The 20,410-nt window shown below is 44.0% G+C and overlaps 1 long non-coding RNA gene across 1 annotated transcript; it reads right to left on the minus strand.

Moving 5' to 3' along the window:
• Positions 1 to 6,192: 6,192 nt before the first annotated feature.
• Positions 6,193 to 18,638, minus strand: LOC117796098. Its single transcript, XR_004620441.1, has 4 exons — positions 18,516 to 18,638; positions 16,908 to 17,035; positions 9,145 to 9,239; positions 6,193 to 7,703 (listed from the first exon to the last, which is right to left on the minus strand). It is a non-coding gene; the product is annotated as an uncharacterized LOC117796098 (long non-coding RNA).
• Between the last annotated feature and the right edge of the window lie 1,772 nt (positions 18,639 to 20,410).

Raw genomic sequence — 20,410 nt, forward strand, 5'->3', positions numbered from 1 at the left:
CTGGGTGTTATACGCAACTAATCAATCATCGAACTTTACATCGGAATCCGGGGATGTACTGTAATGGTGGCTAACATAATATAATAAAAAATCATTAAAAAAATAAATAAATAAGGGGCGCCTGGGTGGCACAGCGGTTAAGCGTCTGCCTTCGGCTCAGGGCGTGGGATCGGGCCCCACATCAGGCTCCTCTGCTATGAGCCTGCTTCTTCCTCTCCCACTCCCCCTGCTTGTGTTCCCTCTCTCTCTGGCTGTCTCTATCTCTGTCAAATAAATAAAATCTTTAAAAAATAAATAAATAAATAAATAAATAAATAAATAAATAAATAAAATAAAAATTCAAAAAAAAAACAAAAAGAAAAGTTGTCTATGGGTGTTCTAAATCAAAGTAAAAGAAGGTTGTGTTTGGATGTCATCTTGTTCTCTTCATGTCTGTCCCAAGGGACATAATAAAAGAATTCAAAACATTCTTACCCCTGCCCCCCAGGAATACTTAGTCAAGGAACAATGCTGGCCTCGGGTCAGGCCCTGGACAAGCCATTGCCCTTTGCCTCACTGTGGAGAGTGGCTCTTTTTACACCTAAGAGCATCTGATTGCTGGCTCCCCCCGGAAGGGAACCAGGCAGCAACCACAGACATAATAACTTAAAGGGAGGAAAGGGAAATGAAACTCCTTGACCCATCTCAGACTCTTGGGTTCTCAAAATTTCCATTCATTACAACCAAAGAACTAAAAAAGAACTAGCTTGGGAGGGCAGCCCTGATTCTGGCTAACAGAATAATTCCAGACCCTACAGACCTTTTAGTTTCATTTGGTTGCCTATAAAATTATAGAATGGTGTGTTGCTTGCGATCCATGATCCAACCCCTCTTTACTAGAATGCCATGCTCGGGGAGAATGAGTCGGTGTTGGACACGGGCCCAGACAGTGCTGAGGTGCGCTGATTCTCATTTGCAAGAGTTCCTTGTGAGTCCATGTCTCCTGGGAGCCTTGTGGAAGGAAGACAGATTATCAGAGTGGGCGTCAGGCAATCTGGATGCTCTGCTCAATTCCTACCGTCCAACGAGTCATTGGCTCCTACCAGTGCCTATAAGCCACTGTGCTAGGCTGGAGGGTATACAGATGACAATCCAGTGTTCAAGGCTAGTTCACAGTTAGAATGATGGTCCGAGCAAAGAAAATTAAATATAAAGTCTTGCGTTTCAGTTGCAAAAATTCAAATCGTACACAGAAGGGAGAACAACTTCGTGCCCCTCTGCACGGCCCCCTCCTCAGTCTTCCCCCAAGAAGAAGGAATAGCTATCCTATTGGTGACAATTCAAGATGTAGAGTGAACAACTGTGAAAGCACTTCTAGCGTCATAGTATGCATCCAGGAACGATTACAACATAATTATATGGCAGGATGAGGGAATGGGAAGATGGCGTATGCATCGAGGTGACAAGGTTCATAGGAAAAAGAACGAAATCCTCAAAAAATCAAGCAGCATTATAAGCATGTAATATAGAGATGTGGACAGAGAGAACGAAATAATCAGTTAAAAGTTGGAAGTGGTTGGCTCGGAGGAGTAGGAAAATAGATGGGGGGAGCTGAATAGGAAAGGACGGCTATATTCTTGTAAAAAGCCTTGTATATCTAGTTACCCTTGAAAATGACATACATGTTTTTAAATGGATCAAATTTGCCAATTTTTTTCACCTTGATAAAAATTTTAGCCAAATAAAAAATATTTTTGAAATGTAATTTAAAATAGATATTCACAGCATAGAAGCAAAATACCGGAACAATCCAAATGTTATCAAGAATAGAGTGCAGTACAGTGTGGAAAATGAATGAACTACTGCTAATTCATCAATGTGGATAAATTTTAAAAATAAAATATTAAGCAAAAACAGTGACAAAGCATACATACAGCATGATGCATTTTGTGCAAACGTCAAAACTAAAGTATTGTTTTATTTTTATTTTTATTTTTTTTTAAAGATTCCATCCATTCACTTGACAGAGATAGAGACAGCCAGCGAGAGAGGGAACACAAGCAGGGGGAGTGGGAGAGGAAGAAGCAGGCTCATAGCAGAGGAGCCTGNGAGGAGCCTGACGTGGGGCTCGATCCCATAATGCCGGGATCACGCCCTGAGCCGAAGGCAGACGCTTAACCGCTGTGCCACCCAGGCGCCCCTAAAGTATTGTTTTAGGACACATACATAGATGTACGTACACGTACCTACACAAAAGTGAGGGAAGGGGCGCCTGGGTGGTTCAGTCAGTTAAACTTCTGACTCTTGATTTTGGCTCAGGTCACGATCTCAGGGTTGGGAGATCTGAGCCTTTCATCCAGCCCTGCGTTGGGCTCTGCACTCAGTGGGGAGTCTGCTTGAGATTCTCTCTCTCTCTCTCCCTCTGACCCTCCGCCCCTCTCAAATAAATAAATAAATCAATCTTTTTTTAAAAAGTGAAGGAATGATTAACAGGAAATTCAGGGTAGTAGTTATCTCTGGCAGGGAGGGAAGAGAATGTGAGCAATGAGCTCCTATGTAACTAGTAATTTTTATTCCAGAACTAGGTGGTGGGATCCCAGTGTGTGTGTGTGTGTGTGTGTGTGTGTGTGTATGCGTAACTGTCATATACTTTTGTAGTCTTTTGTATGTGTTTTGGTTATTTATTGCTTCATAATAAGCTACCTCAAAACTAGTTGTTTAAAACAAAAATTTATTGTTTCTTATGATTGTGCTTCCAGCTGGGCTCAGCTAGGAGTTCCTCTCTTTGTGGTGTTGGCAGGAGTTGTTCACAGGGCTGCACTCAGCTAGACACATAGCTGGGGTGGGACACCTAACATGGCTTCACTCACATGTCTGGCACCTTAGCTGGAATGGCCAGAAAAGCTGGGCACTGATGAGACCTCCCTCTGTTTACATGGCTTTTATCCATTCTGTGGTCCAACCTGAGCCCCTTTATTTTTTTTCAAGATTTATTTATTTATTTGAGAGAGAGAGAGATGGACCACGAACAGGGGAAAGGCCGAGGGAGAGAGGGAAAGAATCTCAAGCAGACTCCCCACGGAGCACAGAGGCCCATGCAGGGCTTGACCTCACAACCCATGAGATCACAACCTGAGCAGAAACCAAGATTCAGACGCTCAGCCGACGGAACTACGCAGGCACTCCAGCACAACCCCTTTAAATGGCAGCTGACTTCCAAGAGTGCAAAAGCAGAAGCTGAAAGATGTCTTAAGGTCTCGGGTTGGAAGCCACAATGTGTCATTTCTACCACATTCTGTGGGGAAAAGCAAAGTCATAAGACCAGCCTAAAGTCAAGGGAAAGAGGAATCGATCCCATCTCTTTCTAGAAAGAGTAGCTGGATGGTGTAGGAATGGGGGCAGGGGCGGGCAATCATCTTTGAAGACAAGAGATCACAGTAGTATACCAGAGATCTCATGATTAGCAGGTTTTGGGAAAGTAAATTTAACAAGAAAGGCACAAGACCTACGAAGGGAACAATGAAACAAATGAAGAGTTGATTTCAAAAAATACCAATTCTCTGGAAGTATGTATATAAAATTCATGCAATTCCATGTTGAATTCAGTTATTTTTTAATCGAGTAATTAAAAATTAAAAATTAATTGGATGATAAAGTTTATAAGCCAAGAAGAGAGCCCTGCCCAGAAACCAAATTTTCCAGCTCCTTGATCTTGGACTTCCAGCCTCTAGAACTGCAAGAAATAACATTCTGTCATTTAAGTGCCCCAGTCTACAGTACTTTGTTATGGCAGCACCAGCAAACTAAAATACAATATATATGAAATAAGATCAGAAAACATGTTCTTAATCAAGATTGAGAACCTAAAACCTATAAAAGAAAAGATAGATATATTTGGCCAGGAAGAATTACAAAGAAAACACAAGTCCTTTGAACAGTAAACTATCCCCTAAACAAACAATAGTAAAGCAACAGCCAAAGGAAAAATATTAATAATGTAGATGATACAAAGTTAATACTTAAAACACACAAACAGCACATACGAATGTGGTAAGAAAAAGGCAGTCATTGCAAAGATAGTGGAGAAATCAAACTAGAAAAAAAAAATCCAGAGTTGCATGTCCAGATAGTCTGCAGACATGGTAAGACGCTCAAATTCACTAGCAGGAAATAAATGTTACATAGCAACAAAATATCACTTTAAGCCCTTCTGAAGGGCAAAAAACCCCGAAAAGCTATAACTCCTGTTGCTGGTGTGGATGGAGAGAAACTGTCCTACTGCTGGTGGAATACAAAATATCACAATCGTTTTAGACAGCCATCTAATGCTATCACTAAAATTCCAAACTCATATGACCTTTGACCTTGCAATCCCCCCGCTGGGAGTCCATCCTATAGAATTAAATCACTAGTACAGATGTGTGAGAGCATTTGTGGCAGCAGACCTTAGAGTGAGGGGGAAAAAATGGAATGACCATGAATAGGGGAATAGATAAAAAATATGGGTACAACCGCATCATGAATATTATGCAACTATTTAACAGAACAAATTAGACAATAACAGGTGGCTTAAAGGGGTCTCAGGGAGGCATGGTTGGATAAAAAAAAGCAAGTACAGTCAGGAGGTCATATGAATCACCAAATATTGCTGTACATGTAAATACCTGTGTTCGTATGTGGATACAGGATATGCACACAGAGCTCACATGCACACATGTGTGGGCATCAATAACATGTAGAACTGTGGCAGGAGGGACAGTAGTTGTGGGCTGGGGTTACCTGACTGGGGCGGGACACCATGCAGGAGAAACGGAGGGAAGGGAGAATGAAGAGTAAACCAAAAAAGAAAAAAGAGCGCACAGATAAGCATATAAATAATCATATTTTTTTCAGCTATTAAATTTGTGTTTGTAGGAGGTTACGTGTTCAAGGATGCTTTTCCCCCAAAGCAGGAGGGTAACTGCACTGCCTCTACTCAGGGAAATGTGGTCCCTGGTCCCCTGCAGCCTGGACTTTGGAATTGGGACAGAAGCAGCAGCTTTGGAAAGTCTCCATCCACCTGCGTTAATATTAGCACAAGATTTGGCGAATCCAAACCACTGTGAGCTACCACTTCACACCAACGAGAATGGCTATTGTCCAAAAGACAAGCGATATCCAGGCTTGGCGGGGATGCAGAGGAAAGGGAATCCCTGTGCACGGTTGGTGGAAATGTAGATTGGAGCAGCCACTAGAAAAAACGGGATGGAGTTTTCTCAAAAAATTAAAAATAGAACTACCATACGATCCAGCAATTCCATTTCTGGGTGTACATCCAAAGGAAAGAAAATCTCTGTCTCAAAGAGCTACCTACCCCCATGTTCATTGCAGCATTATTCCCAATAGCCCGGGAGCGCCCGGGTGGCTCAGTCAGTTGAGCAGCCGACTCTTGATTTTGGCTCAGGTCATGATCTCAGGATGGTGAGAGTGAGCCCCATGTTGGGCTCTATGCTCTGCCCAGAGTCTGCTTGTGATAGTCTCTCTGTCCCTCCCCCTTCTCTCTCTCCCTGTCCCTCTAAAATAAATTACTTAAATAAATCTATTCCCAGTCGCCCAACATATGGCAACAACCTCAGTGTCCAACAACAGATGAATGGATAAAGAAAATATGATTTATATATAATGAAAAACGTGATACAGAGATTTAATGGAATATTACTCAGCCATAAAAAGGAAACGCTGCCTCTTGCGACAACATGGATGAAATGTGAGGGCATTATGTCGAGTGAAATAAGTCAGACAAAGAAAGACAAATACTGTGTGATCTCACTTACAGGTGGAATCTAGAAAAACCAACTCAGAAACGTTAAGAAGATTGGTGGTTGCCAGCGGTGGGGGTGCCAATCGGTGAAGGTGGCCAGAGGGCCCAAGCTTGCAGTTACGAGACGAGTAAACTCTAAGGATGTAAAGTACAGCACGGTGACTATAGTTAACAACATACTATACTGTGTAGTTGAAAGTTGCTAGGAGAGTAGATTTGAAAAACTCTCAGCACCAAAACAAAGCAAAACAAAAAAAAATTGTAACTTTGTACAGTGATGGATGTGTTAACTAACCTAATCATGGGGTGGGTCCATCTGCCTGCAGCTCAGGTCATGATTTCCCGGTCCTGCGATCAAGCCCTGTGTCAGGCTTTCTGCTCAGCAGGGTGTCTGCTTCTCCCTCTCTGTTCCTCTGCCCCTCCCTACCACTCGTTCTCTCTCTCTCAAATAAATAAATAAAACCTTAGGAAAAAACCTAACCTTATTGTGATCATCATTTTGCAATACATACATATATCAAATCACCATGTTGTGTAGCTTAAACTTACACAATGTGTCAATCTGTCAGTTATACTTCAAAGACTGAAAATAAAAATGAATTATAAGATCTGTCCTTCTAGGGACACAGCCTTGAGCAGAAGCCCTCAGGCACCAGTCGGCCTCGATCTCAGTAGCGGATGACGCAGGTTGTGGGGCCAAAACCACAAGCAGAACCAAAATCAGAGCAACCCCACCTCACACTCACCCCTGACTCCCCAGCTTGGCACTTAGTCACAGGGCTCTGCCCCCTTCCTTGACCCCTGTGCTGTGCAGCACCAGCGGGGGTTTAGGGGCCAGACCATCTGGGTCTACACCTCTCCCTGCCTCCCACTCGTGTGCCCTTGGACAGATGCCTTCTCTTCTCTGAGCCCCTGTTTCTTCATCTATAGAATGGGAATGTCACTTTCTCTCAGGGCTGCCGTGAGGATGAGATTATATACACGGAACACTCAGAACAAGTTGGCATTCGCCAAGGAATTGTTGATTCTCTAGGGACAGTTCATATTGTCATTATTTGGGGGACAGGCTCCAGGAACTGACTGGTAGTGATGGGGATCGGGGTGCACAACTTACCTTGCGATCAAAGCAACATAAAGATTTTTCTAGCTTGCAGGTGGCTTTTCCAAATAACCTGAATGCCCATCCGGTTGCTAGTGGGAACGTGAACTGGCACAGACTTGGAGAAAGTCCTGAGGTGGGATATAGTAACTCACTTAAGAATAGGCCTGAAGCTCATAATGGGGCCAAAGGACTGGAGGCTGGGGAAAGGCTCAGTCTGCCCAGGATTGAGGGAAACCAGTCCTTCCGGTCATCCCACTCCTGGAATCTGTCCTAAAGGCTTGTGCACCAACATGTTCTTTTCAGATTCATTTATAATAATTTAAAAGTGGAAACACCTTGCACATCCCCAAAAATAGGCCCATTGCTAAGTAAAATAGGCATATGATTTTGACAGCATGTCATGCAGCCATTTAAAATGATGCTTACAGAATTTTTATGTCCCAGGACAATCCTACTGGTATAGGGTTAAGTCGTAAAAGGCGTGGAGAACAGAGCATACATAAAGATCTCATACATAAAGAACGGATGAGAAAGGAAGGGGACCGGAAGGGAATATGCCGATGTTACCAGTGGGGAGGACAGCTATGGGTGATTTCCTACAATCTCTTTATCATTTTCTGTATTAGTCAACATGTCTACAAGGGGCGTGCAGCACCACGATGGCTGGGGAGGAATAGCTAAAAAGTAAAAATAAAAACAAAAGCTGGTGGGAGAGTTCACTCAGCAGCACGGTGGTCACTGGAGGTCCCATGTCTTGACAAACGTGTGAGCCGGGTCACCCTCTGATCTTGGAGCTTCCCCGTCCTGCACCACACTTCCAGCCTGGGGGAAAGATGCTTCCGTTCTACCGGCTGGCTCAGGAACCAGGACCCTGACGTCCCAGGGTGGGGAAACCCCGGGCGAGCACAGCGGTTTGCAAGCTGAAACCCACACCTTCAGAACCACCACCTGAGCCCCCTGCTCTGATCAGGGGAAGCCTCTGGGAAGGGCCGGGGCTGCAGGCTCTTTGGAAGGACGGGAAATCGGTTGTGGGGAAATCAGAAACGTTTGTAAAGAGAGAGTGAAGAGATTCCAAGGCATCCTCCTCCTACTTTTTTAATTTTGATGGAAGGTGCTGGTGAGCACGAACTTGATAGTTAATAAATTAGAGATGCAAACAGAGGACCTTTCCAAATTGGGGGGGGGCAGGGAAAAGGGGTCACTGAGCTGAGTAGAAACCACAACACAGAACTAGTGACATTGGCCCTCCACCCCCTCCACCATCCCCTTCCGTTTTCTCCCCACCTTCAACCCCTCCCTCCCCCTTCCTCCCCACCACCTTAAGCCACCTCACTCCCCAGTCTCACTCCCCAGGAGGGACGAGCCCCTGAGAAGAAGGCATGTTTCCTTCTCAAGGTCAGAAGCGGGTGCTTAGCCCAGGTGGTGGTTTTTCAGGTCTGACCCCAGGGGAGGATGTGGCCCCCATTGCCCTTCTCAGCTCTCCTGGGAGGTGAGGGCAGTGCCCACTGCAGAGTGCTGCACTTTCTCACCGCACCGTGGGGTTCTCGGGGTCCTGCCCCCTCCCACTCTCAGCCCTAGGGTGGACCTGGAGGAAAGGTGGTGTCACCCTCTAGCATCCACTCTCTCCTGCCCCAACCGCTCCTATCTCGGCTCCCATTCCCACCATCTCCCCTCTGGCGAGAGCTGATAAGGTGGAGAGGCCCCTCCCTGGAGTTTCCAGGCACCAGAAGGTGCTTTAAGCACATCTAATGCATCAGCATAGTTTTATAGAGGAGAAAAGGGAAATTACTTTATGGAGCCCTCCAATGGCTCCAGAGCTCCCAAGTCACAGAAGACCAAAGCTATGACAAATGCTGGCGCCAATCTGTGAGACTCAGGTCCTTCCTAACTACCCCCAAACATCCAACCCACCCCCCTCAGGGCTCAAAGAAAGGAGGAAAGGGTGACTAAACAGGACCCAGTTGTGCCTACGGCCTCTGACTTGTCCCCCCCTCACCTTCCTAGCACCTCCCTCACCTTTCACCCCCAGCAGTGCTCTGCGTGACTGAATGACTTAATACAAATTGCATTTATTTGCTTGTTTCTAATCACTTCCTAGGATCTCATGCCTTCTTGATGGTAAATAAAAGAGAACAGAAGATGCCTCTGAATGACCTGGAAAATCAAGTTCATACCTTTCCCAAATCAAAATCAATTTGTTCTAAATCTAGCCAAGTCAGAGCCAAGCATTAGCAGAAGACCCACCCACTTGGCCATTCCTCACCTCCATCTCTGAAGGCACAGTGAGTCACCCTTAAAGTCTGGCTTAACCCGAGATGAGTCAATATCTCCTGCTTGCGGACGCGGCAATTACTTTCTCTGCAGAAAAAAAAAAAGTGCAGTTGGACAAACATTGACAAAAATTATCTTTCATAAAACATCACCAGTCTAACATAGTGTCTAGAACCCCACTGTTTCAGACACTTCTCAGGGCAAGGACCTTTTCTAGAATATTCGATGAAGCTTAGATCAGCATTTTATTAAGTGACAGTCAGTATATCTCAGCGGTGGAGAATCCAGTGTCTGGACTGAGTTCCACCTTGGGTAAGGATGAGAAAGCTTGTACTGTACCAGCCCTCCTGGAGACGACAGCTGTCAGCTCTGGACAAAAACAAAACAAAACAAACAAACAAACAACAAAAAAAAAACAATCCACCAATCTGAAGGCTGAAGGTCTTGGAGAGCAGACAAGAGCTACAGATTCTAGGGGAAAGTTGATACTTGGAAGAAGGAAACAGTATGAGGTGAGTACCCTGTTTTTATGACTCTCAACCTGGGGGCAAGCTGCCGTCAGCGTCCTGAGGGGTACCTGAGACTGATAGAGACCCCACAGTCTTTTTGGCCTGAAGAACCACAACCAAGGGCGACCAGAATTTGGGGGTAACCGCAGCTGCTGGAAAGTATGGTGGAATCTGGGAAAGGAGAGGGACAGAGAGAAAAAGTCTCAACTTCCATGTATAGACTCTTGCTCAAGTTTCTGCCTGACCCCAAGTCACCTGACTGCAGGACAGACGTTCGGCAGCCTAGCTAAGGGTAAGACGGCTGAACTGGGATTTGAGGTGTCATCCTAAAAACAGAGTTTGCAGTCTGAGCCCAACCAAGTTAATTACTTGCAAAAGCAAAAATTCAAACCTTGTTGAAAGAATACAGCAGATCCAGTCTCTCCAACATAACAATCACACTATCTGAAATACAATCCCCAAATCTCTTGACCTATGAAGAAAATGGGGACCATGCCGAAGACGAAAGACATTCAACAAAAACCAAACTCAAGACAATGCAGATGTTGAAACGGGCAGGAAATGATTTTAAAGCAGCAATTTGGACTATGCTAAAGGGTGTAAAGGAACATGATGAGATAATGATGGAAAGACAGCCTTAGCAAATAAATAAAAGCTACCGAAAAAAGAATCAAAGGGAAATTCTATAACTGAAAAAGGCACTATCTAAATTTTTTAAAAATTAACTGGATGGGCTTAACAGAGTGGAGAAAACAGCAGAAAGAGTCAGTGAATCTAAAGAGAGATCAATATAAAACATCCAACCTGAAGAATACGGAGAAAAACGATAGAGCCCATAGGAAAGGTCTAACTATGGAAAGGTCTAACGTACACAGAGTCCTAGAAGGAAAAGAGAGAGGAATGGGACAGAAAAAAAATATTTGAAGACATAGTGACCAAAAAATCCCCAAACTTGGGGAAAGAAAGCTCGGCAAGCCTCAAGCAGTTTAAATAAAAGAAAACCATGCTTGGGCACATTAGAGTCAAACTTCTGAAAACCAAGGGTAGAGAGACCATCTTGAAAGGGTGCAGAGAAAAGCAACATGTTACAAAGAAGGCAACAGTGATTCAAATAACTGGTTTCAGAAATGATGGAGGCCAGAAGACAGTGGATCCACATCTTGGAGGGCTGAAAGAAAGAAAGAAAAAATATAGCCCAGAATTCTATATCCAGGAAAAAAATAGTTATCAAGTATGAAGGCAAAATAAAGATTTTTTCAGATAAAAGAAAACTGAAAGAATTTGTCACCAGCAGACCTGCGCTACGGAAATGCCAAAGGAAATTCTTCAGACCTAAGAGAAATGAGACGAAATGAAGATACGAATCTTTAGGAAGGAATGAAGGGCATCCAAAATGATAATTATCTGGTAAATATAAAAGACTGGTTTTTCCATCTTAATTTCTTTCAAATATATAGGACTATTCCAAACGAAAATTATAACACTGTCTTGTATTTACAACCTAGGTACATGTCAGATGTCATACAAAGGAAATGCTCTTTGTCAGATCTATATTCCCCTGGGGGGTGATCAGTGGACCTTTATGGTTGCAAGGGTTCTATATTTATGTGAAGTAGGACGATATTTAATAAGACTGTGAAAGTTGAGACTGTATATCGTGATTGTTAGAGAGCCATGGGGGTGGGGGATGCAACGATAAATGGCAAAACTACCAACATGGAATTCTAAAAAATGTTCAGATAATAATTTTGAAGAGGCAGCTGTTTTCCCCCAGAGTGCATGATCCAAAAGAGAGAGCGAGATGGAAGCCACAGTGACTTTTAAGATTCAGTTTCAGAAATCTCAATATCACTTTCTCCACATTCTACTCATTAGATACAAGTCACTGAGTCCAACCACAGAGGAATTAGGCTTCACCCTCTGAGGGGAGGAGTATACTTCTGGACCTATATTAAAATCATCTCAACTCCCCAGATGCAAGTGCCTTTAATCTCCTTCTGAGTTTTTCCAGAAATTATCTACACGTGGAAAAGCTGATAGTCCTTTCCCCTTAACATAACTGAGATCTCACTATCTGTATATATTACTCTACACCTTGTTCCTTCCATTTGATAACGTATCTCGAGAATCCTCCTAAATCGGCATACAGAGATCTACCCTATCTGTCAAGTAGGCTCAGAGCAGCCAATCCTAAGATGTCTAGAGTACTTAATCAGCCCCTGCTGATGCTCAGATAGGTGTTTACTGCCACCAAATAATGCTGCAAGAAAGATTCTAGTATGTGTATTTTTGCCAGCTTAGGCAAAAAAGAAAGCTCTAGAAAATAAAATTCTTGGAGTAGAATTGTTGGAAGAGAGGATATACACATTTGCAATTCTGATTATGTCAATTCATTTTCCAAAAAGATGACTGGTTGATACATTTGTCTGTGTTACTGACAGCCCATCTTCCTACCCTCGGTAATGCAAGGTTTCAATATAGCTTTAAAATGTTGCCCACCTGATAGGTCCAACATGGTATTTCCTTGTTGAGTTGATTTGCTGTTTTAAAATCAGTGTTAAGTTTATCAGCCATTTTTGTTTCTTTTCTATGAACTATTCCTATACCTATTTATGTGTGAAACGAAGGAAACATGTCTTTATCTATCATATATGCTGCAAATGTTTTCCCACACTTTGTCGTTTGCCTTGTGCCTTTTTCCCCCTACATAATGTTTAAGTTTTAAACTAGTCAAGTTTGAAATTAATTTCTTATGAGGTCAAATATATCAATATTTAATTTTATGTTTTCTGGGGTTCCCTCCCCAAAGTTAGAAAGATTATAACTTTATGGTTCACTTTAAACGTCATTCATGCCCTTGGGGCGCCTGGGTGGTTCAGTTGGTTAAGCTTCTGCATGTTCCTGGGGTCCTGAGATCAAGCCCCTGGGATCGAGCCCCGCATCCTGCTCCCTGCTCCGCAGGAAGCCTGCTTCTCCCTCTCCTTCTGCCTGCTGCTCCCCCTACTTATGCTCTCTCTCTGTCAAATAAAATAAAAATCTTTAAAAGTCATTCATGCCTTCTATTAACCCTTCCTTGGTTTCAACGTTTACCTTCAAGTAATTGTACCATCTGGAATATAGATTAAAAAGTAAGGACAATATCTAGCTTTATTTTTTTTTAATCTAAATGACTAACTGGTTCTCCCAGCATCAGTTATTAAAGAATCCATTTCACTCCAGTGATTGGAAATGCCATTTTCGTAGATGCGCTATGTTCCCTCTGTTTCGCAGACCGTTTATGAACTCTGCTTTGTTTCATCGACCGACAACTCCTCTCTGGGGAAGGGCAGCTTTGGAGCACAGACAGGAGAAAGGTCTGGATCTTTGGAGCTCATAGCCAGGGAAGAAGCACAGCTGTCAGGGCAAGGGGTGCTGTCTGAGCAGCTTGGGAGGGACAGCAGGAGGAGGGCGAGGATTTGGGGATCACTGAGCACACAGAAAAGAGATCGATGTCTAAATTACATAAATCACATAAGGGTATTTTTAAAATCAATTGTACAGCTTCCCAAAGCAACTGAAACTAATAACGAGCACTTGCCCAGGTCCTCAGAGCACCTGATTTCATGAACAAAAGATGGGTTTGCTAACCAGCCGGCCAAGCATCTCTAAAGTTCTTGAAATCATTTTGACCTCTGATAGGTATCTATTTTCTGCTACCGTCTCCCATCTGACTCTTGAATTCATACTGGTTTTTATCAGAATCTGCATCTGCACACATTCCAAACAAGGGGGACCCCAGAGTAACAAGATGACCCTGCCCCTTTCTGAAGATCAGCGGCGTTCTTGCTATGGGAGCAACCAGCAGCCGAAGTCTCCCGTGAAGCTCGCCCTGTTGTCCTCGCTGCAGCAGCACGAGGAGGCCACCATCACCCATGCTTTACGGAGAAAATAATGCTTGCCCAAAGTCACACTGTAGTGAGTGGTGACACTGGAAGTCAGCGCAGCGCCATCAGGAGGCCACACGGCCTTTCCCCTGTGATCTATAGCGTAGAGGGGCAAATGACGCAGAGAGATTTTTAAAACTGAGGTTCCCAGAGAAGAGGAAATAGAAAGAAGACTAGGAAAGGAACAACCAGCCCCATCTTCATTCAGAACTAGCAAGAGGACGTGGCCCCATTTACCCCAGTAGAGAATGACTTAGGAAACCCTGAGCTGTCTGTCCTTTTCCCAGCCTCAGTGGTGTGAGCTGCTGGCCCACTGGCCTGCTCTCAGCCTCAGACTCCTCGAGCCATGTCTCAGGGGAATCCCCTCCTCTCTGGAAGCCTCTCAGGGGAGATCTGATCTGATCTCCTTGGCTTCCTGGCCACCCGAGCCTTGCAGACGGCCCTGTCTGTGAATTGGGGTGTTATCTTACCAGGGCATGGAATCAGCAGGTGCAAAGGAACGAGAAAATCCTTTCTGCCTGTAACCCTGTGGATGTCAACCGGAAATTCCTGCAAGTTCCTTCTGCCATTGCTCCTTGCTGCTACATTTCCACCCACTGCCACTCCTGAGATTAACACCCTAGTTCCACTGACCTAGGCCAGCTGGGGGGTTCACTTTCACCAGATTAAACCCGATTAAGAGTGCCAGGTGACAGAGAAGGGCCCAAAGTACCCCCAGAAACAATCCTGGTGTCATGTTCCAACCCTTCCTTCTCGCAAGTATTCATACGGGGCGACCACATACAGTTGTGCAGGTTGTATACTGCACAACATTACTGGGCATATAAATCACAATGGCCCGGGATTCATACTCTCAGTGTTTCCTCAACTATGAGGACGCTGGCATCGATTTACAGCTCACCCTCCAGAGGCTTGTACACACACATCCTAATCCTCTCAGATGGTGACTCCCAGGAAAACTGAGGCAAAGGAACTCAAAAGGAAAAGGCAATATTCTGCCTTCAATAACTGGGAAGATGAACGCCTTCTCCCGCTCTCCACTCTCCTCCCCCACCCCAATATTCATATATAGATCCATTAAGCCTTTGAGAGATTCTGCCAAGAAATTCATAATTCGGGCTCTTTCTGGAAGAGTAACCACATGCCTGATTGGCCCAGGGCAGTCACACTTTATGACTATTTTACTGGTGGTCCCAACTGTTTAGCACTTGTCCCAGACAAATGTGTCCTGGTTTGGATAGTAAATTATAGTCACCCTTCTGAAAAGCCACCAATGGGCCAGCCCAGAGAGACTGGGGAAAGGTGGCATCAGCGTATTGACCAATAACACAAACAAACAGAATCATCTAACTGAGCAGCCAGTATGTATATATACACCTGTGTGATATGCCAGTGTTATATGCATGTAGGTATGCATATGTTTTACATATGAATGCATATATGTAACGTGTGTCTATCCATATACATACGTAGCTACTATCTATCGAGTGTGAGACACCCCGCAACCTGCCAGCCTCTGCACTGAGAGCTCTATGGGCCCTGCATCTATCTGCATACGCACTTTAAAACCAAGACTGTGTTCTGACACGTCCAATTCCAATCCAATGTCACAAGGGTCATTTAGATTTTCCCCTTTCCTTAACTGCAGCTTTTTTTCCCCAGCCGAGAGAACTCTGGCCATCATCTACATCATACCTGCTCATCTGTTCAGCGCTCATGGACACATACATAGTTTCAGAGTCTCTAGCTCCACCCTTATGAGAAACAAATTTACTAACTACAGTACAGTGATTATGCACAGTGTTTTGTCTTAACTTGGGCATTCAGTCAAAACACAGTTTTCCCAAGAAACTGAGGCTAGTTCCGTATTCTCTCCTGCGGGCTAAGTTATTCTTTTGTAATACATTCAGGTGTTCTGTTATGTTTTGTATTCCATTTGGGGTTCTCCCCATATCCTGGTTAATTTCCTTAAATTACAGATGTAAAATTCATCCTTTGTGGTCTATAATTCTATATGTTTGCATCTGCAATTTGACAAATAGAATCATGTGTTCAACGCCCCCCAATCATGATACAGGACAGTTCTATTTCCTCCAAATTCCCTCCTGCTGCCCCTTTGTAGTCAACCCCTTCCTGGGCCCCTACCCGGGTAAGTAACACTGATCTGTGTCCTGTTCCTATGGTTTTTGCCTGTTCCATGAACAGAATCATACCAAAAGTACCCTTTTGAGCCTGTGTTCTTCCACCAAGCAAAATGCAGTTTGTTCATCCAGGCTATTGTGTAACTCGGCGGTGTGTTCCTTGCCGTCCATGCACAGCACTCTGCTGTTTGCATGTATGACAGGGTCACTTACTGTGAGGGACATCTAGCTGTCTCTGTTTAGGGTGAGCCCGAATACACATGCTATACACATTCTCACACGGACGTTTTGAAACGTAAATTTTTATTTCACCGGGTAGGTACCTAGGAGTGGACTTCAGGGCTGCACGGTAAAAACTGCTTAACTTCTCTAACTTTGTAAGAAACCGACAGACTGTCTGCCGGGGCACGGTACCGCTGTGCATTCCCACCAGCCACACCTGTGGCTCTCCACCATCTGAATTGTCCGGATCCCTTATGTTCGCCATTCTAATGGGTGTGGAGCGGCGTCCCATTGTGAATTGAATTCACATTTCCTTTAAGGCTAAGGACACTGGGTGTGCTTTCATGACCTTAGGGGCCATCCGTATATCTTCGCTGGTGAAATGTCTGTTCGAATCTACTGATATTTTTTTTTAATTATTCTTTTCTTATTGTTGGTTTGTGAGAATTCTTTGTATATTCAGGGTACAGATCCTCTGTCAAAGATGTGATTTGCAGATATTTTCTCCCAGTCTGTGGCTTGTCTTTTCATTCTCTTAACAGTGTCTTTTGGAGAGTCAATGTTTTAATTTTAACAAAATCCAGTTTACCATTTTTTAAAATTAGTATCCTTTGCCTCACCTAAGCTTACAAATTTTTTTTCCCTGTTTTCCCCCAGAAATTTTATAGTTTTACATTTCACACTTTGGTCTATACTATATTTTTGGTTAATTTTTTTATAAGGTGTGAGTTATGGGTCAAGGCCCTTTTTAAAATTTAGCTATCTATCTGTCTATCTATCTATCTAACTTGGTATAGGGACATCCAATTGTTCCAAAACCGCTTGTTGAAAAGATTGTCCTCTCTCCATAGAATTGCCTTTGAACTTTTGTCAAAAGTCAGTTGGCTGCATTGGTATTTCTGGACTCTCAGTTCTGTCTCATTGACCCTTGTGGCTATCATCCCACCAATACCACATTACCTTGGTTTCTGCACCTTTACCGTGGTTCTGGAAATCACGTAACAACAGTCCTCCCAATGCATTCTTCTTTTCTGACAAACAATCCTGGCTCTTCTAGTTCCGTTGTCTTTCCATATAAATCTGAGAATCTGCTTGTCGAAAAAAAAAGCCTATTGATATTTTGATTGAGATTATGTTGAATTAAGAGACGAACTTGGGTGGGGGAATGGGATAGACCGATGATGGGTAGTAAGGAGGGCACGTATTGCATGGTGCACTGGGTGTTATACGCAACTAATGAAGCATCAAACTTTGCATCGGAATCTGGGGATGTACTGTATGGTGANGACTAACATAATATAATAATAAAAAAAAAAAAAGAAATGAACTTGGGGAGAATTGACCTCTTAAACGGAGATTTACTGAGTTCATGTATCAAACACAGTATAATCCACTGGTTACACGGATAATTGAAGGATAAATGAGAAAACAGGAGATTCTGAGCAGCCCAAGTATTAGTAACCAGAGGAAGCAGCTACCCCTCCCAGGGCTGGGGGCAGGGGGAAGTAAGGTTACTGAGGTCTAGGAACTCACAGGAAGAGGCCCTGCACAGCTGGTGGCCAGCTCTACGAAGGGGGCCACTAATGCTCAGACGATAAGGTGGGAGGGGGACAGACATGCCTGGCTGGTGCTGTAGCCCTGAGGGGACTCAACAGGCTTCCATTGTCAAAAGAATCCGGAGGCTGGACCCAGAACTTTCATCAGCTGCTGGAGCCAAGCTAACAGGTACTGGAAGCCCGGCTCTCACCCTCCAGTCTCTCTCTAGTGCCTTCCACTGGCCAGCAAGCGTGTCTGAGAAATGTGGTTTGCCAAGAGCCAGCCTCAGCATTGACAGCAGAGTACAGAAACGGAGGCTTGGGGCTGAGAGCCGAGCCCTCAATCACAGCACAGTTACACTGCAGCTGCTCTCCCACATGTCTGAGCGTGTCCAGCATAGGACTGGGGACATGACACGGGGACACAAGTTTTTGAATCTGAACTTTTTAAAGTACTCTTAATTCAGAACAGAGTATCATAGGGGAAGGGAAGGAAAAATAAGACAAGACGAAATCAGAGAGGGAGACAAACCATAAGAGACTCTTAATCACAGGAAACAAACTGAGGGTTGATGGAGGGGGGGTGGGGGGGGGGTCACTGGGGGATGGGCATTAAGGAGGGCACGTGATGGAATGAGCACTGGGTGTTATATCATCACTGAACTCTACCTCTGAAACTAATAATACACTGTATGTTAATTACTGAATTTAAATTTTTAAAAAATTGTAAATAACCTATAAAAAATAAATAAAGTACTGTTAATTCAGGAATGGAAGAGATGATATTACTAAAGACCTCACAGGCATTAAAGAGACAATAAGGGAATATTATCGGCAATTCTGTGCCTACAATTTCAAGGACTTGGATGAAATGGACCATTTCCTTGAAATACGTGACCTACCAAATCTTACTCTAGAAGGAATAGATCATCTGAATGGTACTCTACCAAACAGGTTAAATTCATAGTTTTAAGCCTTCCAACAAAAGGAAAACTCTAGGCACAGATGATTTGGTTTGCGAGGGGAATCCTACCACATATTTCATGAAGATGAATACCAATTCATAATCTCTTTTGGAAAACAGCAGAGGACACGTTTCCTGACTCGTTCTGTGAGGCCAGCGTTACTCTAATGCCAAGAGCAGACGCGGACACTGCAAGAAACAAAAACCGCAGATCAAAATCCCTCACGGCCATAAACAATCCCCAACAGAATGTTAGCAACTTGAACCCAGAAATATGGAAAAGGGATAATACATCACCATCAAGTGTGGTTTATCTCAGGAACACAAGGCTGGTTCCATAAGGAAAGATCAATCAGTGTAATTCACTAAAGAGGAAACATCTCATAATTCTCTCAATAAAAGCAGAAGAAGGTTTTGAGAAAATTCCACACTAATTCACGCTAACAGCTCTCAGCAAACCAGGAGTAGAAGGAAAAGCCTCCTTAACCCAATGAAGACTGTCAAACCCCAGCCTGAACACAGACCTGCGTCTCTTCCCTACGGCTCCTTCTAGCATCCAGGGGACACGCTGGCCCCTCTGAAAATCTTTTCTTATTGAGAATATATTACCAAGAAACTAAAAAAGGAACTATATCTCATCCATTCTAAGATGCCCATTTTTTCACATTTTCACATTTCTGAATTCTGGATACATGTTACACTCAACGGCATCTTACAATTATACAAAGGTAGAGAGGTTTTCTTTTCTCAGTCTCTTAGTGCTGGATAAAATAAGGGTGTGTCCTTCAGTGACATCTTAGAGTTTATGGAATCGATTCTGTTCCAAAGTTTAGTTTTCTAGAGTTCTAGCAAACATGCATGGCAGAGACAGGCAACTACCAAGCAACATGAGTTCCCTTCTTCCATGGTAATAAATTGTAACTTGGCCATAGGATCGCCTTGCTCATGACCTCGCTTCCAGGGCTCCCTTGCAGTGGGTATGGTTGTATGACTGAATTTGGGCCCAAGGGGTGGGAGTGGATGTGATGCATACAACTTTGGGATCACGGATAACCAAAACCACAAGCCACCTGACTTAGGGTTTCTGTCTTTCCCCTTGACCAAGCCTGATTCCCACCTTCAGCCTTCAACGGCATTAACAATGCCACAGGGGAAGGGGTTGAGGGCAAAACGGTATGGAGGTGCCTGGATCCCAGGATGACCAGGAGAAGCAAGCCACCTGCTGACATAAACAGCTCACTTCGGGACGGACATGTGGGAGAGAAATCATCTTCTATTTCTTTAATCTGTTGTATTTGAGAGCCGCTCTCTGTTTCTGTCTCTGTCTCTCTCTTCCTTTTAACAGATTAGCTTTTATCCCTAAAACATTTGCCTCTAGCCACGGATTGGCTCATCTTTGCCAGCCCCCCTACCTGGCCACTTTTCTGCCAGCTTTCCGACGACCTCCTTGCAACAGTTACGGAGTTTCTGCCCCTGTGGTAGGATATTTCTATCTGACATTTTGATGTTCTGCGCATGTTGACATGTTTGTCTGGATTGATTTGCTTAATGATTTTTCTATTTCCCTTTTATGCAGCTTGGTAATGTAATCATTGTCAATGATGACTACATTTTGGAGATGATTATCCTTCCATGAATAATCACCACTTCAAAATCTGTATGGCCACAGTAAGATCGCTTCATCAGAATGAAAACCCACTCGGGGGCGCCTGGGTGGCTCTGACAGGTAAGCCTCAGACTCTTGATTTTGGCTCAGGTCATGAGCTCAGGGTTGTGAGATCGAGCCCCACTGTGAGCCCCGCCTCTGCCCCCCCCCATGCACACTCTCTCCCTCTCTCTCTCTCTCTCAAACAAAAAACAAAAACCAAAAACAAATGAAAACCTACATTGGCACACTAAAAATGCAGGAAGGAAAAGAGGGAAGGAAGGAAAGAAAGAAGGAGGGAGGGAGGGAGAAAGGAGTG

Source organism: Ailuropoda melanoleuca, chromosome 14 (genome assembly GCF_002007445.2).
Source record: "Ailuropoda melanoleuca isolate Jingjing chromosome 14, ASM200744v2, whole genome shotgun sequence".
In the NCBI taxonomy this organism is placed as follows: Eukaryota; Metazoa; Chordata; class Mammalia; order Carnivora; family Ursidae; genus Ailuropoda; species Ailuropoda melanoleuca.